We start from the raw sequence: 11899 nt of genomic DNA on the forward strand, positions 1-11899 counted from the left end.
ATTATGTTGTAACATAACCTCAATGTCAGGAGAAGATGGCTCTATGTCTGAACACATGCTGATGGTCCTGTGTCTCTGACACTGCTGTACAATATGCCAATCAACCCATTCTTCACATCCCCTGAAAATGACCTCGATGACTCCAATTCAATGATTGGCTTGGCTGGCTTCCCTCATATGGGAAAATAACCTCCTATTACCTTTTGTTTCCTTCTACCCACTCCTACTACTTCCCTATGGTTAACCACACTCTTCCCTTCCCTCCTTGGACCCCTGATAGGGCTCCTCTTATTATTTTCCTTCTACCCTTGGGCCTTTAATCAACTTGTGGCCTTTATCAAGCAACAAGTAGACTCTGCCACTAAGCCTGTCCTGGTCCAATACTAACCCACTTCCCCACGGCCAGCTTCAGAGGTGCAGACCTGGATGGTACTGCAAGGAGACCTTGTCTTCTGAGGAATATGCCTGCAAACAATGGGGTCGATGTCCTAAAGCTTCCCCACCCCCACAAAATGCATCCGGACGGTCCTGCCTTTCAGATGGCTCCTAGAAGCCATCCTCAGGATCAGAGAAAAATGTCCTTTATAAAATCTACATAGATTCTCCAATTGGGGACCAGGCCTCTATCCCCTCTGCTTAAAAATTTGGCCACTTCTTTTTGTACAAGGAAGGGGGAATATGTTGAGAGCCAAATCTCAGGGCTTGGCATGAGATCCTAGGCCACGCTTGGCAGGCCACATAGTTTTAACCTTTACATAGCATCTCCTTAGAACCTCAGCTCAAGAAAAGAAACAACTTGACCCAGTCCTCCACCCACAGGTTCAGTTACCTAGGCAACCCCTTCCTGGACCTCTTACTCATGAACTCTTTACCCTGCTAAACATCCTCTTTGTGGCTTCCTAATATCCTGCCTACACTAACACCTGGCTCACAAACAACCCAATCTACCCCTCCCCACATCTTGCTCTGCCACCTATATAAGCTAGCCTGAGAAAAAAGTAAAGTTTGCCACTTGATCAGAATCTTGTCTTGTGGTCGTTCTTTCTGTGTCTGTTGTCCCCATTCCCTATCCCTGACTCTCTTGCCCCAGGTTGATGTCCTGCAGGTCGGAACAACTAGCGCCCAACGTGCAGCTGGATTGAGTTGGGGATCTGGGAACTTCAGTGCCCATTAGAAGGACGGGCACATCCATGCAGTGAGGTGTCCACAACAAGGTCGATTGTGAGCCTCGGTTGGAGGAATACCCAGCAGCCTGCCCAGCGCTTGGGACTTTCAGTTCATGAGCACCACCTACGTGGAAAAGGTGAGTAATGGGACAAGCATTTTGCAAGGAAGATCTATTTTTTTCTGGGATCACAGAATCCCTCAAGGCTCAAGGAACTCAGGTTAAAAACAAACAAAAGGGTTCTTCCTCTTTGTGGGGGTCTTTGTCCATGGTTCCCCCAGGAAGGAACCATTGATGGGGAGAGATGGGCTATAGTTGGCAACTGCCTCCAAGAGTTGATCGTCTTGACAACATGGCAGACCAGATGGGTTCATGAGACATGAAGTGCAGCAGTACAGTGTGGGATGGGGCCAGGTTAGGGAAGGGTCACTAGTGAGAAGCCCATGTCAGGTTGGTTTAAAAAGTAAAAGAAAGAAAGCTTCACACAATCGTCTTAATGCTATTACATTTGAAACTTCCAGTGCTTCTTTGTTTCTGTACCTGGCTTGTGGATCCATGGCGAGTTTGTCCACTGTTACAGGGCCAATGGTGGGGAAGAGTTCAAACTTGTCCTTGTTGATTCCTGGGGAATGCTGGGAAGTTGCAAGTGAGGTCATGGAATTAGAGAGGTTAAGGTTGACAGTGATACTGAGCTGGCTCTGAATGCAGGAGGCTAAGGAAATGTGGATGTCAGGAGGGATTCCTAGTATAAGACTTTTGGGCCTGAAAAAAAAAATCCCTGTCCAAATCACCACTCATGGCGTATCCACTTTTGCCTTTTACATGAGCCAGAAATGTTTTCAGTAGTTTCTTTTCTTCCAAAACGAATGGTGATGTAAATCTAATATAATGCTTAGGAATAGAGTATACATGGATGCTGTAAGTGAGACCTGGCAAAGAATTGAGCTGTGTAGCTAACACCTCTAGATCTGTAGTTATGCACAGAGGCCTTTCTGAAAGCTGTCTGAAGGTTTTCCTGTCTTCTCATTCTTATCACTTAACCATTCATTGAACAAGTGCTTCTTTGTTTTGGGGTACTTTGTGGGACATTTATTAAGTGCTGGAATTTCCACTTCAGTAATTATTTCTGCTGCTGCAGTTTCGGGTTTCTGGCTCTACAGCAAGTACAGTGTTTTCAATATCATTATGTTGTAACATAACCTCAATGTCAGGAGAAGATGGCTCTATGTCTGAACACATGCTGATGGTCCTGTGTCTCTGACACTGCTGTACAATATGCCAATCAACCCATTCTTCACATCCCCTGAAAATGACCTCGATGACTCCAATTCAATGATTGGCTTGGCTGGCTTCCCTCATATGGGAAAATAACCTCCTATTACCTTTTGTTTCCTTCTACCCACTCCTACTACTTCCCTATGGTTAACCACACTCTTCCCTTCCCTCCTTGGACCCCTGATAGGGCTCCTCTTATTATTTTCCTTCTACCCTTGGGCCTTTAATCAACTTGTGGCCTTTATCAAGCAACAAGTAGACTCTGCCACTAAGCCTGTCCTGGTCCAATACTAACCCACTTCCCCACGGCCAGCTTCAGAGGTGCAGACCTGGATGGTACTGCAAGGAGACCTTGTCTTCTGAGGAATATGCCTGCAAACAATGGGGTCGATGTCCTAAAGCTTCCCCACCCCCACAAAATGCATCCGGACGGTCCTGCCTTTCAGATGGCTCCTAGAAGCCATCCTCAAGATCAGAGAAAAATGTCCTTTATAAAATCTACATAGATTCTCCAATTGGGGACCAGGCCTCTATCCCCTCTGCTTAAAAATTTGGCCACTTCTTTTTGTACAAGGAAGGGGGAATATGTTGAGAGCCAAATCTCAGGGCTTGGCATGAGATCCTAGGCCACACTTGGCAGGCCACATAGTTTTAACCTTTACATAGCATCTCCTTAGAACCTCAGCTCAAGAAAAGAAACAACTTGACCCAGTCCTCCACCCACAGGTTCAGTTACCTAGGCAACCCCTTCCTGGACCTCTTACTCATGAACTCTTTACCCTGCTAAACATCCTCTTTGTGGCTTCCTAATATCCTGCCTACACTAACACCTGGCTCACAAACAACCCAGTCTACCCCTCCCCATATCCTGCTCTACCAACTATATAAGCTAGCCTGAGAAATAAGTAAAGTTTGCCACTTGATCAAAATCCTGTCTTGTGGTTGTTCTTTCTGTGTCTCTTGTCCCCATTCCCTATCCCTGACTCTCTTGCCCCAGGTTGATGTCCTGCAGGTTGGGACACTTCAACATGTTTATCATTTTACTAGAAAAATTCTCCATACCAACTTTTACACTCATAAGCTTAAATCACATTACTTCAGTCATTTGAATGAAGTAGTGACAGCAAGTGTTGTCAGGCTTGGTGCTGAGCCCTGGGAAACAGCATTGAGTCAGAACTGAGATTGCAAGACATGGTAGGAATGGTGGTCTTTCTCCTCCTTTATGATTTTCCAGAGTTATGTACTTCTTAAACAAAGCCATTTATAGAGTCTTTAAAAACCATGAGGCTACAGCTCAATACGTAGCTATAAAATGAAAAAAGAAAATAACCACAATGTGAACAAAGAACCTGATGGGGAATGTACTGTGTATGTTTATCTTATTGTTAAATAAAATACTGTTTGGCCAATGAGTCAGCAAGTAGATGGGACTAGGAGTCAAAGAGGATTCTGGGAAATGTAGTAGAGAAGTGCTGATCCAGGCAGAAGTGACATAGCAAGGAGACTCATATTTAAACAAAGGAGAAACAGGAAGGACCCCCTTTTTTCCCATTCGCCTCCTCCAGCTGCAAGATGTGAGCCACCAGCAAGGAGGGACGCCAATAAGGCGTCCAATAAGATAAGTCTTATAAAATATATAGATGTATTTTAAATATATATATATATATATATATATATATATATATTATTGAGACTGAGCTAACAGATGAGAATCCTAGTGATTGGCCAAGCAGCATTGTACCTAATACAAGTTTCTGTGTATTCATTTAGGCCTAACTCAGGCAGACGGTTGGTGTAAAGCTCACACATGGCGGTGGGGCTCAGGCGGCTTTTGGCAGAAATATTTATTGTAACAAGAACCCTCAATGAGTGTCACATCTTGCTGGGCCCTCACTAGGAATCACCAATCCTTTTCTACTCTCTCTAAGTACCTGTACTCCAGCATGAATCCAATCATTGCATGTTGACAAAGCAATGTGAATGCAGCAGTGTTCAATGCTATGTTGGAGCAAGGTTTTACCACTAAGCAATAATCCATTCTATCAGACATTTCAAAGGTCATACAATCAGCTTCCTACCCCTCCCTCTCACAAAGTGATTTCTCATCAAGATGCCTGATCACTGAAGGATTCACCCTCAGCTTTGCTGTCCACAATGCCAGCAAGTGAAATCACCTGTTGCCTATTTCTTGACTCTGAAACAAAGATTGTTCAAGGAAAGCTGAAAGCTGCTTAGTATTGAATGATTTTAAGAGGTCAAACAATGATTTTATGTGCACACAGATATGGCTATAGGCATAAACTATCCACATTACATTAAACAGAAAGTATCCTATTAGCTGTTATTTCATCATTTATATAAGTATTACTTAACTTTTTCATGCTATGACAAAATCCCTGTCAGAATCACCTGGAGGAAGAAGGGCTTATTTTGACTCCAGTTTCCTTCACATTCAGGAAGTAGAGATGATGAATGCTGCTTCTCTGCCTCTACCTCCTATATCCCTGCACCCCAAACACCCAAGTCTGGGTACCCAGTCCTTGGAACATTGCCACCCATGTTCAGGGTGGTTTTCTCACCTCAAATAGTCTAATTTAGGAATGTTCACACAGGCATGCCCCAAGATTTGTTTGCATGTTATTTTCAAATTTTCTTCGTTAGACAATCAGACTAATTGATGTATTATGTACAATATTTTAAGATTTTAGTGTGGGAGAACTTATATTAGTACTTAATTTGGTCTTCCTAGATATATAATTGAATCCTGATCATAGCAAACACATACTTAACCATTGTGAGGGTATGAAGTCCACAGAATTCATTCACTGGAGATCTGAAAAGACAGGCCCATCAGCTCAAACTGTTTACAACTGGAAAGATACAATAATAAACAACTTCACTCCTCTATTACTCAGCCCCGTATTTTCTACCTTTGCTTGGTGTGTCCCAGAACCCTAGCTGCTGATTCAAATTGGGATACTACCTACTTGAGCCAGAATTTTGAGCTACTAATGGGTTGGGAACACATCCATTGCAGTGGTATTATCAACATATGCAAACAGTGTATTAAGATTTAACGTAATTATGTTGGACATATTCATGATATCTGCATTTATGTCATTCGTTTTAAAGTGTCTTTTTGTGATTGAAACAGTATGGGGCAAAGCTTTAATCTGCCTCTTGAATTTTTCAAAATAACTCACTTGCAAACCTGTGGTAGGCTCAGTTTTATTTTTATGAATTTAAATTACTTTTCACTAAGATTATTATTACTATATCAATATTTATTGCTATGCTTGATTTAACATGTATATATGGGTGTGGATATAAATGTCTTAGAGTTATTTTGAATTAAAATTTTGGCATTAATAGATAGGGCTTACTATCTTTCTACTGGCATTTTCCTTGTACAAGCCTCTTTGAAAAAAAAAATCTGTTTTCCAAGGTCCTTTGCTTACTTAGGCCTGAAATACGGACATTTAAAAGTCCATTCTAGAATTTGTGACTAAAGAAAAGTGAAAAGAAAAATAAACATGCCATTTTCAAATTAATTTTTTCTTGACTACTTAGAGGGTTACTGTAGGTACCAGGTAGACAGTAAACTTGGTTGGCTTCATTGCAAAGCATAGTCTGCTTTTCAATATATTTGAGTCAATAGCTTACATGTATACCTTCAGTTTTGAAGATGAGACCATTCAAGTAGACAGTACTTTTTTAATTATTACTTTTACTACAGAAGTAAACACATCACTCCAAAGAATTAAGAGCAACAGCAGGTAAGGGCAGATATGCTAGGTTTCTTCTTGCTTTTAGTTGCCTTGTGGACCAAGTGAGAAATCAATGATTTCTTAAAAAGGTAGCTTCTCTGTGCTTATTATTGCAAACAGACTTAAGTTATTGATGAATAGCTAATGGAACAGATTTGGAAGAGAAAGCAGAAATATTTCCAGGAACATGTTCTGTTTATGTTTTAAATGTCTCAGTATGTGTGTTCTAATATATTCATTTTTTTTGTTAAAGAAATGTTCTCTAAGTTTTGTAAAGAAAAATGTGACAGGAAATATCAAAAAATGATAAAAACGAGACATATAACTATAGATATAAGAAATGTGTTTGATAAAGAGGCTTAAAAGAGAAAAAAAAATTTTCTGGATGAGAAAGGACTTTAGGTTGTATTTTAGTTTTGTTCTAAAAGTAAATGATTGTCTGAAAACGGAAATAACAAAGAAGGCAAAACTATAAGGTTAACATATGTCATATGAAGACTTGTAAAAGTTAAACCCAAAAGAAAGATGGTGTGGCTATGACTGAGTTGGGTGTAATAAAAGGTTATTCAAAATTCCCAAGGCCAAAATTCAACACACTGGGGTAGGACTGAAGCCTAACTCTGTTTACAACAAGTTTCTTAAAGCACTGATCTAATCTTAGCAATGTTTACAAAATAACTTCTTTGAAGAACAAGGATTTAATGTCTCATCTCTTTACCAAATGGGCATTTAAACCACAGTGATTGACTTTTATCCAGGTGCAGACTGTTTGATTTTCCAAGGGTTAGAGCTGCCAGCCTATCAGCAAGCAAGTTTGTATTAGAAAGAATTGTTTCTACATGGGGCATTTCTTAAGATTATATAATAATCATGAAACTTATTTTAGTAGCTAAATATTAATTTATTATATTGCCATTGACAATTTATATGTATAATACATCCTGATTATGATTTCCTATCCCCCACCATCATACCCACCCAACCCCATGCCTTTTCTTTCTCTCTCTCTTTAGAATACAAACAGGCAAACAAAAAACCTACTGCTAGACATGGTGCCTGATCCGAAGTCTGGTTTGTCTACCCTTTGAGACTCCATTGTAGTAAACTAATTTTCACTTTGCAGGCAGATGGGAATTGACAATAGCTTCTTGGTAGGGATAGGAGCTCATGTCCAGTCATCCCTCTCAGCTCTGAAACCCATCTGGTGTCTCTGCAGGCCCTGGGCATGCTGCCACAGTCTCTGAGCGTTCATACATACATCAGTCTTGTATCTAGAAGACACTTTTCCTTGTTGCTATCTATACTCTCTGGCTCTTACAATCTTTCTGCCTCCTCTTCCACAGAACTTCCTGAAACCTGAGGGAAGGGGTTTGATGAAGAGATCCCATTTAGGACTGAATGTTCCAAATATTTCTTACTCTCTGTGTGTTATCTAATAGGTGGTCTTTATTTTAGGGCCCATCCACTGCAAGAGAAAACTTCTCTGGTGATGAGTGAGATATGATCTGTAAGTATGGTAAATATTTAAACCTGCTTCTAAAATCTGCCTTTTAATTCTCTTGATTGATGGATAAATGATCAAATATAATATGCTTCTTAAAAGTAAAAAAATGAATAAATATGTTCCTAAGCCAAATACAATAGCATTAATTCTTCTAAATCTAAGATCTCCCATTTAGAAAAAATTATGTTTATATAAAATAATTACTAAATTTGAGGAAAATTGAGGAGGGAACTGTATGAACAATCTTTGTTAAAGGGAACCACTACACACTTTAAAAAATAACTAGCCGGGCGTTGGTGGTGCACGCCTTATTCCCAGCACTTGGCAGGCAGAGGCAGGTGGATCTCTGTGAGTTCAAGGCCAGCCTGGTCTCCAGAGCGAGTGCCAGGATAGGCTCCAAAGCTACACAGAGAAACCCTGTCTCGAAAAACCAAAAGAAAAAAGCAAAAAAGAAACGTAAAAATTCAGAATTGATTATAGAATTTTTCTATAATGATCTCCTGGGAAAACACACTAACAAACATGTAGGGAGAAACCCTGATTAGAGGGACCGCTGACCAGGCCCGGTTAGTTGTACCTCTAATCAGGGTTTCTCCCTACACAAACAACCTAACCCCAACAAAAAAAAATGAATAAAAAACAACAAAAAGCCTTTCTTTCCAACAACAAAACTAAAGGAATTAGTACTAAAACCAGGTGTGTTGCAATTAGAAAAGAAACTTCATCAATGCCTTTGAGCTTCAGTACAAAGAATTCTACCCGATACATTAAAGATGTTTCTGGGCTATGAAACTTCACTCGATAAACCAATAAGACCATACTTCTCACCTTGAGCTCACACTAACTTCCAAGGTCACATCCAACCAGACTTTAGAACATCTTGGTCATACCCGTCCTTGGATTCATTTGAGTGCCCAAGGAACAGAACTCAAAACCCTCTGCCACAATTTCTACTAATTCTTTCTCTTTTATAGGAATTAGAACACTATGATATTGGAATTTCCAAATCATGGAAGTAATGATAGTCTCGATTTCAGTGAAACTACAATAAGGTTATTATTATATCCTCTCATTATCCACATTTGTATTCGGACTGCTGACTCAGCTAGGTCTTTTACTTTATCTAATGAAGTCTTCATGGTTAAGAAGATTCAAATTTCCAATATCTTCATAAAATGATTCTCTAATTGCTTAGTATAGATTTGGTAAAAATACACTGGTTTAAATTGACAAAGACCTATTTTAATTCTTCCAAGAGGAACTCCAGTGGAGAGAGGGGGTTTACTTCTACTTCAAGTTCAAATTCCCAGTGCCAAAAGCAATAACACTTCTTCCTACTGAAAAAATACTAACTGAACCAAACCAAATAAATTAATATGTTGCTGTTGATTTTCAGTTTATAAATATATAGCATTCTGAAGCCTCTGGGAAGCCTATGACAATGACATACTTAGACCAATGTGTAACCCTGACTCCATTGATTCTTTGCATCTTTAAATTCCAATTATACAAAAACAATCAACCTGCGATGACAGTATCCAGGATATTTATACCTTAAGAGCCAGTGTTTCTTGGTTAAATATGTCTTCCATTATTTGCCTGTTAATTACTTTCCTTGTGATTGTTCTTCTATCTACTCAACTTTAGATGCTAGGGGGAACTCTTCTGACCCTGAAGTGTGTAAGACAACATCTGGCCTCCAAATGCACAAAATATGGTATGTGGTCAAGAGGGAGAATAGTGGACTGAAGTGCGCAGAAACCATGTCTACATTGAAGATGTTTCAAGGCCACCCAAATGCCTAAACTTCATAATTTTAGATTGTTGGAATGTTGTAGATGCAGAGCCAAATTATCTCCTCTGACTTTGGTGTTTAAATAACTATTTACACCCACCTCTGTGTCTGCTCTAACTTTCTTGTGAATGTCAGAGAAAATCTTTCAGAATGTTTTAACTTAGAAGACCAGAAGCTTCCACCAGCCTCAAAACTAAGAACACCATCATTAAGAATAGCATCAAAGATCCACAAAAGAGATTTCCCTGCTTGCTGACTCCCATCTACCCACTGCTCCCACCACTTATGATTACAGTTCTGTAAATTTAATACATGATGATGCAACATGAACCTGTCTTCCTGGGCCAGGAGCATGCATATTTGGCTCCAGAGTAATCGCTTGTATTCTGCTGGAGGTGATAGATATGTGCCATGTCAACACAGTTATTTGCTAATATCTAAATATTTGTGTTCAAATACAGGTGAGCTTTGTATCTGTCCTTGGAACAAAAGGCTCTTCAGCAGCTAGGCTTCTCAAAAATCATGCAGGTCCAGTTGCAACATAAACTCATATTTATTTTATTGCAGAAGCAAAATATAACACAGGATATTTGTGAAAGCTATTAGCTATAAAAACAATTTTTGTATTTATATTTGCTTACTTAAATTTGTTCCCAGGTTTGAAATTTTTTAGGCATATGTAGATCTGTGACCACAACTCCAATGGCCTTCCAGGTTGTGGTTTTACATATTAGCTGGATATTGGCTTCCTAAGTACTAAGTCTAGTAGCTGCATTTGCAAGCTTGTGAAATATTTATTTATTTATTTATTTATGTATTTATTTTGTGCTCTATATACCCTCTCACTCTTTAGAGACATTTACACAAAGAACCCAGATTTTTGTGTCAGAAAAGGCTGAAAAGTCAATTTTAGGACAATGAGATCACTGAGCCAATGAAAAACAACATATTCTCAGCCTCTAGGCTTGGTTTGAGCTCAGATATGAGGTTTCATCTGAAGCATCTTGCATAGGTGAACATGGGGCAGCTGCTCTTCGCCCATTTCCTCATGGCACAGCCAACCTCTGAATGCAAAACAGAGACTCTCAAGCTGGTAACCACCTTCACATCAGCTGGAAATCTTTCTAACACAAAGCTGCTAAGTCAGAAACTTTGAGGTGAGGCCAAGTCACCTGCAAAATAGCAAGCGTTCCTGGAGAATCTAGTTGAGAGCCACTGCAAGTCCACACTGCCAAGAATTTTTGTTCATCTAATCTGCTTTCACTATCTCACTTTCTCTTTTACTTTGTATTCCCACATCCCTAAAACAACCTTAATTTCTCAGGCTTGTTTTCCTTAGTTGCTTCTTCCTTGTGATGGTCACATCAAAGCAACTAAACTTCAGCATTCCTGAATTTTTTGTTTGTTTGTTTCCAGTAAAACCATTTCCTCTCAAATTCATGATCTCTTCTTATAAACAATATTTGTCTATGCACTGCTCATATGTATATTTAAAGCAAGTGGCAATATAGTTCAGATCCCTAGGGAGTCAGAGCAAGTTTGACGACCAGATAGGAGAGTACTCAAGCGACAGAGGCAGTCCCTTACAACCAGGAGAACCAAGAAACAGAGCACCTCCTTTGTGCGACCCTCATATTTAACGTCTTGCTACATCACTGACCACCAGCTTTTGTGCATTGTCTGCATCACCTGTGCCAACCCCCAAGAGGGCGTGGCTAACCTTTCCCCTACATATATTTATTCAGGGCTGACTACTTGGGATTGGATAACTCTCAGGGTGTCTTGTTGCTGGAGATAATTGGTTCTTCCTCTCTTAGCTCTTCTAGCCGAGGGGCCTTCTGAAATTTTTTCTATTCCCGTTAGCATGTTGACTAGTATTGTCATTTTGCAGGTGTTGTTTAAGCAACCATATTGTTGAGACTGCACTGGTGCAGCTTCCCTGTAATGTCTAGAAGCAGATGCCCTGGTCCTCTGGCTCTTTCAATCTTTCTGACTCCTATTCTAGGTAAAGTGATTCCATTGTAGAGCAGTCAAACGGGGTTGGGCACCCCATGATCTGCTGATTTCTTCATTTTGACCTCTTTTATATTTCTTAAACAGTTTCCATATATTGCAAAAGGAAAAAAGAAGTTTCTTTGATGAGGGGTGAGAGCTACACTCTTCTCTGGGGAATATTATGTAGAATACACTTAAAATTATGTAGGTTTAGGAAAAGGCAAGAGTTCTGCTCAGGTTCTCTGACTTCTATATCCTTGGTTTTTTGGCTAGGTTTACAGGACCATGCATGATCTCTCTCATTTTGAAAGGAACTTAAATCCAGTTATACAGCTCTTGGTTAGTTTCAAAATGAAAGTACCGGTATTGAACTATTTAGGATTATCTTTCCATATTGG

Source organism: Cricetulus griseus, chromosome 3, assembly GCF_003668045.3.
Source record: "Cricetulus griseus strain 17A/GY chromosome 3, alternate assembly CriGri-PICRH-1.0, whole genome shotgun sequence".
Classification (NCBI taxonomy): domain Eukaryota; kingdom Metazoa; phylum Chordata; class Mammalia; order Rodentia; family Cricetidae; genus Cricetulus; species Cricetulus griseus.